Source organism: Psammomys obesus, unplaced genomic scaffold (assembly GCF_907164565.1).
Source record: "Psammomys obesus unplaced genomic scaffold, mPsaObe1.curated_primary_1811, whole genome shotgun sequence".
Classification (NCBI taxonomy): Eukaryota; Metazoa; Chordata; class Mammalia; order Rodentia; family Muridae; genus Psammomys; species Psammomys obesus.
The window spans coordinates 13,586,296-13,593,664 of NW_026596234.1; positions in this window are offsets into that span (position 1 = coordinate 13,586,296).

The following is a 7,369-nucleotide window of genomic DNA, read 5'->3' on the forward strand; positions in this document are numbered from 1 at the left end:
GCCCTTGGAGTTAAGTTTTGTGCAGAATGATCGACATGGATTTACTTTCATTCTTCTATAAGCAGCCATCTCGTCTCACCAGCACCATTTGTTGAAGATGCTGGCATTTCTCCAGCTGATATTATTGGTTTCCCTTTCAAAAAATGAGGTGTCCACAGGTCTGTGAAATTATGTCTTGGTCTTCAGTTTGATTCACTTTATCAGTGTATCTGTTTTCAAGTGAAAAAACATGCTGTTCTTTTCATTACTATAGATTTGTAATAGAGTTTGAAATCTGGGATGGCTTGGATGACACTTCCAGCAATTATTTTTTATGCAGTATCATTTTAGCTGTTCTCTCTCTCTTTCTGTGTGTATGTGTGTGTTTCCACATGAAGTTAATTACTGTTTTTTTAAAATTTCTGTGAATAACTTTTAAAATTGTAATAGAAATTGTATCATATCTGCAGATTAATTTTTACAGTATGGCCTTATATTGTCTAATTTTATGTCAATTTGGCACAGACTAGAGTCATTTGAGAGGAGGGAATCTTAACTGAGAAAATTCCTCCATAAGCCTGTCGAATCCTTTCTTTTTCTTGTTCTTCTTTTTTTTTTTAATTTTGTAAGATATATCTCCATCCCTGATCTCAAGCTGAACTATAGAGCAATAGTAATAAAAACTTCATGATACTGGCATAGAAACAGAATGATGGATCAATGGAATCGAATAGAAGACCCAGAAATAAACTCACACACTTATGGATACCTGATTTTTGGCAAAGATGCCAAAATCATACAATGGAAAAAAGATAGCATCTTCAACAAACGGTGCTGGTCTAACTGGATGTCTACATGTAGAAAAATACAAATAGACCCATACTTATCACCCTGCACAAAACTAAAGTCCAAGTCGATCAAAGACCTCAATATAAAAACAGACACATTAAACCTGTTAGAAGAAAAAGTGAGGAAGAGCCTTAAACTCATTGGCACAGGAGACAACTTCCTGAACAGAACACCAACAACACAGGCTCTAAGAGTAACAATCAATAAATGGGACCTCATGAAACTGAAAAACTTCTGTAAAGCAAAGGACACTGTCATCAGAACAAAACAACAGCTTACAGATTGAGAAAGTATCTTCACCAACCATATATCTGACATAGGGCTAGTATCCAGAATATATAAAGAACTCAAGAAGTTAAACAGCAACAAATCAAGTAACCTAATTTTAAAAATGGAGTACATAGCTAAACAGAGAATTCTCAATAGAGGAACACTGAATGACAGAGAAACACTTAAAGAAATGCTCACCATCGTTAGTCATCAGGGAAATGCAAATCAAAATGACCCTGAGATTTCACCTTACACCCATCAGAATGACTAAGATCAATAACTCAAGTGAGAACACATGCTGGAGGGGATGTGGAGAAAGGGAAATCCTCCTCCATTGCTGGTAGGAATGTAAACTTGTACAACAACTTTGGAAATCAATCTGGCCCTTTCTAAGACAATTAGGAATAGTGCTACCTCAAGATCCAGCTATACCACTCCTAGGCATGTATCCAAAAGATGCTCAAGTATACAACAAGGACATTTGCTCAACCATGTTTGTAGAAGCTTTATTTGTAATAGCCAGAAGCTGGAAACAACCCAGATGTCCCTCAGTTGAGGAATGGATACAGAAATTGTGGTACTTTTACACAATGGAATACAACTCAACAATTAAAAACAAGAAAATCATGAAGTTTGCAGGTAAATGGTGGGAACTGGAAAAGATCATCGTGAGTGAGGTATCACAGGAGCAGAAAGACACACATGGTATATACTCACTCATAAGTGGTTATTAGACATATAATACAGGATAATCATACTAAATCTGTATGCCTAAGGAAGCTAATCAAGGAGGAGGACCCTGGTAAGAAGTCCAGTCTTCATTCAGAAAGGCAAATGAGATGGATATCAGAAGAGAGAGAAAACAGGGAACAGGACAGGAGCCTACCACAGAAGGCCTCTGAAAGACTCTACCCAGCAGGGTATCAAAACATATGCTGAGATTAATAACCAAACTTTGGGCAGAGTGCAGGGAATCTTATAAAAAAAGGGGAAGATAGAAAGGCCTGGAGAAAGGGGGAGGTAGAAAGGCCCACAAGGAGAGCAACAAAACCAAAAAATCTGGGCACAAGGGTCTCTTCTGAGACTGATACTCCAAATAAGGACCATGCATGGAGATAACTTAGAACCCCTACACAGATGTAGCCCATGGCAGCTCAGTGTCCAAGTGGGTACCTTAGTAAGGGGAACAGGGACTGTCTCTGACATAAACTCATGGGCTGTCTCTTTGATCACCTCTCCCTGAGGGGGAAGCAGCCTTACCAGTCCACAGAGGAAGATGAAGAAGCCATTCCTGATGAGACCTGATAGACTAGGGTCAGATGGAAGGGGAGGAGGACATCCCCTATCATTGGACTGGGTGAGGGACATAGGAGATGAAGAGAGAGGGAGGATGGGATTGGGAGGGGATGAGAGAGGGGGCTACAGTTGGGCTACAAAGTGAATAAACTGTAATTAATAAAAATAAAATAAAAAATTAAAAAAGATATGTTTAAAGTAAAACATTGATTTTTAAAAATTCTTCTCTTAAACAGTACATCCCAACCACAGTTTCCCCTTCTACTCCTCCCAATCACCTCCTCTCTCCCCTAGATCCACTCTTCTGTTTTGCTTGAGAAAAGAGCAGGCCTCCAGGGATATCAACTGAACACAGCAAGACAAGTTACAATAAGACTAAGCACAAACCCTCATATCAGAGCTGGGCGAGGCAAACCAGTAAGAGGAAGAGTCCCAACAGCCAGCAAAAGAGTCAGAGATACCCCCATTTCTGCTAAACAAAAACACCAAGCTAACAACTATAACATATACACAGCACCTAGTGCAGCCCCACGCAGGCTCCATGACTGCCCCTTCAGCCTCTGTGAGAGCCCATGAGCCCTGAGTAGTTGATTCTGTAAGCTGTGTTCTGGTGTCTGTCCTTGATCCCTCTGGCTCCTACAATTCCTTCTTCCCCTCTTCTTTGGGGTTCCCTGAGCTCCTGGAGGAGGAACCCGATGGAGATCTTCAATTTGGTCTCTCTCTCTCTCTCTCTCTCTCTCTCTCCATCTAATATTCAGCTATGAGTCTCTGGGCCCCCTCCCATCAACTGCTGGAGGAAGTCTCTCTGATGCCGATTGGACTAGACACCAATATATGACTATAGAAGAATGTAATTACAAATCGTTTTATTTTTCTCCTATCTCAGATCTCTTGGCTATCCAGCATCCAGTCATCTAGGCAGCATCAGGCCAATGGCTCTCTCTCATGGTCTGGCCCTCAAATTAGACCAGTTGTAGGTTGGCCCCTCCCACAAATTCTGTGTTTCCATTGTCACACAGTATCTTGAAGGCAGGATAGATTGCACGGTGAAGGTTTTGTGGCTGGGTTGGTGTTCCATTCTCACCATTGGAAGTTGCCTGGTTACAGAAGACGGCTGGGTCAGGCTCAGTATCTTCCATTAGTAGCAGTCTTTGCTACGGTCACCTTCATAGAATTCTGACAGTTTCTATTGCATCGGGTGGTGAGGGAGGGGTGGAGGGAGAGTATTGGAGAGATGACTAGAACTGGAGGGCCTTGGGGAGCTATATAAAGCCTAATGTGGGCATGGGTGAACCTAGGCCCCCTACACATACGTAACAGATGTGCAGCTTGGTCTTCATGTGGGTCCCCTAACACCTGGATCAGGGGCTATCTACGACTTTATTGCTTGCCTTTCAGCCTCTTTCCCCTAACTGAGCTGCCTTGTCTGACCACAATAGGAGATTTACCTAGTCCTACTGCAACTTCATAAGCCAAGGTGGGCTGATATATACGCCTCCCCTTCTCTGAGGAGAAAGGAAAAGGTGGATAGCAGAAGGGAGGGGAGAAGAGGGGGGAGGGAGGTACTGGGACAAGGAAGGGAAGCTGTGATTGGAATATAAAATTAATTAATTAATGGTGGAAAAAAGAAAAGCTAGTGTGGAAACATTTTCTTTTTTAAATTATTTTTATTTTATGTACACTGCTGTTCTGCCGGCTTGTACGTGTGTGTGTGTGTGTGTGTGTGTGTGTGTGTGTGTGTATAGTCTGCTGTAACTGGAGTTATAGACAGTTGTGAACTGCCATGTGGTTGCTGGGAATTGAACTCAGGACCTTTGGAAGAGCAGTCAGTGCTCTTAACCACTGAGCCATCTCTCCAGCACCGGGAACATTTTCTTAATTAGTGACTGATGTCATTGAGGGTGGTGTCACTCCTGCACTGGTGTTCCTGGGTTCTGTAAGAAATCAGGCTGAGAAAGTATTGGGGACAAGTAAACATCACTGCTCCATGGCCTCTGCATCAGCTTCTGAGTCCACATTCTTGGCCTGCTTGAGTTCCTGTCCTGACTTCCTTTGATGATGAATAGTGATATGAAAGTATAAGCCGAATACTTTGGTGATAGTGTTTCATTACAACTGTAGTAACCCTAACTAGGACAAACCTTTTCCACAGCGTTAATTTTACCAGCACATGAGCATGGAATATATTTCCATCTACTGGTGTCTTCTTCAATGTCTTTCTTCGATGTCTGAAAGGTTTTACTCTACATGTCCTTCATTTGCATAGCTATAGATATATCCTGAGGACTTTTTCTTTTTTTAGGGGCTATTGTGAAAAGAACTGCTTTTGTGGTTTCTTTCTCAGTATGTCATTGGTAAATAGGAAGGCTATTGATTTTTACATGCTTATTTTGTATCCTGCTGCTTTGCTCAAGGTGTTTAGCAGCTGAAGAAGTTTTCTGGTAGAGTCTTTAGGATCACGTATGTATGAAATCATACCACAGATAAGGATACTTTGACTTCTTCCTTTCCTCTTGGTGTCCCCTTGATCTCTTTCGGTTGTCTTACTGCTCTAGCTAACACAGCAAGCACTATATTAAGTAGGTATTAGAGAGTGGACCTTCTTTTCTTGTTTCAGGTTGTAGAGGAAATGCTTTGCATTTCTTTCTATAGTATGATGTTGGATGTGCGCTCACTGTAAGTCACTTTTAGGGTGCTGATGCATGTCCCTTGATCCCAGTCTCTCCAAGACTTTTATCATGAAGGATGTTGGATATTTTCGAAGGCTTTTTCTACATGATCATGTGATTTTTAGCTTTTAGTCTCTCTGTGAATACACACACTTTTATTACATATGTAACAATGTAATTAAAAAAGAAGTCGTTATGAATTTAAGAGAAAATGCGGTGGGACATGGGATGAGTTGAAGGTCAGAGAGTAAGGAGTAAAAACAAAGTAGATACAGTACTCCTGTATGAAATTCTAAAATTTAAATTAAAAAGTTATTTTTATTTTATTTAAAATTTATTGTTTGAGAATTTTATACATGCATACAGTACTTTTTTTTTTTTGGTCAAATCCTTCCCACATTTCTTTTTTCCTAATTCTTCTACTATTCCCTGCCATGTGCCACCTTTCCTTCCCCTGTGCTTTTTGTTAAATGCCTGAGTCCACTTAGGGCTGCCGGGATGTGCCTGGCTGTAGGACCATCTGCTGGAGTACATGGCCTCTCTGCAAACACATCCCAGAAGGAAACTGACTCCCACCCACCAGCTGACACCAGCTGCCCAGGGTTCCTCGGGTAGTGGTGGAACTTCATGAGACCTTCCTGGTCCTTGCCAGGACACTATCTGACTTGGTCTTTTGTGTGGCTTGATCAGAGGGTCACAGCTGCTGTGGGTTTACGTGCCCAACAACCCTGCCATGTGCAAACAATACTGTTTCACTGTAGATGTCTACTACCTCTGTCTCTTAAAATCTTTCCACTTCTTCTCTCCAAATAACCCCTGAGCCTTATGGCAGGAGTGTGATATAAAAGCAACCGATCTTGAAGGACAGAAAGAGCAAGAAAATGAGGATTGAGAGATGTAATTTCTCCCATTGCTTTATGTCAGTTGTCCATGCCCTTTGAGGGAGATGTCTTCTCAGTGCAATGCACAGATCAGAGACACACCTGGTTGGTCCCCATGCTCTCATACTATCAGGTCCAGATCCCTTCTATCATTAAATTACAATGATTGACTTCATCAGGTTTTTGACATATTTTCCATAATTCCATGTCATGCCTAGTCTTTTGTCAATATTACATCCCACTATTACTTGGCAATCATTATAACATTGAGACAGTATTACTTTAAAAAGATAAGCCTATCACTGTTTCATGAGTGCCCCTGTGAAGCTTGGCTTGAACCAAGTGTCCCTTGGTCTTAGGATCCCATTTGGCCTTGGTTTTCCATAGCCAGGGGAGCATGTCCCTGCATATCCATCAAGTTCTTCATCTCCCGTTAGTTCAAGTTACCCTGTGTTCTGATTCTCTTCTAGACTCCATAAAAATCACAGCAGCATGCCATCTTCCACACCACAGTTCTGATCTCCATGGACATAGAAGGGGCTAAGTTCCTTGCTCTCGCTAAGCCTCAGCAACACCAGAAGGCTAGAGTATGTCCAGTTTTCTGAGATTTTAACTGACAGCTCAGCAATTTGTAACTCACTTCTGTTATTGAGTGACATGGTAGAGGAAGTCAGAAGATGGAGCTGAATTGCAAACTTGGGTCTAGCTGCCATGATAAAGATCATATTAATGCCATTTGAGTTTCCCACAGAGCCTTGAAATATACAACTGATACTCAACATCCCATAGTGATAGAATAGAAATATTCACTTCCTTTCTCCCTTTCATTCCTGGATCCAAAATGGAGCATGCAACAGGACCTGGTCTGTTGTCTGCAGAAGGAGCTGTTCATTTTCTTTCTTTCTTTTTTTTTCTTTTTTTCTTTTTTCTTTCTTTTGAAAGGCTAAAAGAAAAACTTAGAGATAATTCCTGGGGCTGGGGCAAAATCACCAGACCACATTCCTTTCAGATAATGGGCCAGCAAAAGTCCCCACCCAGATAAAAATCAGGGTGTGACTGGAGTCACATTACCCCTAAGAACTAGAGGTCAGATGTCCCCCAGGTAGCTAAGCATGAGCATTAGCAGTCTTGGCACCTAAAAACAGATCAATCATTTTAAAGATCAGCTTCCCTAGAGGCCTGCTTGTATTTTGTTTCTCCTACCCAATCTTGTAAGGCCAAGGCTTGTACTACCCCACTGGCATTTTTGTTCCTTTAAAAACCTTGATCTACCAGAGCCAGGGGTTGCTTGCCCCTATGTCTTTGTAAAAGACAGCCACCTGGCACAAGCTTGTAATAAAAAGATCTTTGTGTGTTTTGCAATGGAGTCAATTCCTGGAGGTCTTTTGGGGGCTTGCAAACTGGGTGTAAGACTTTCTTTCTTTC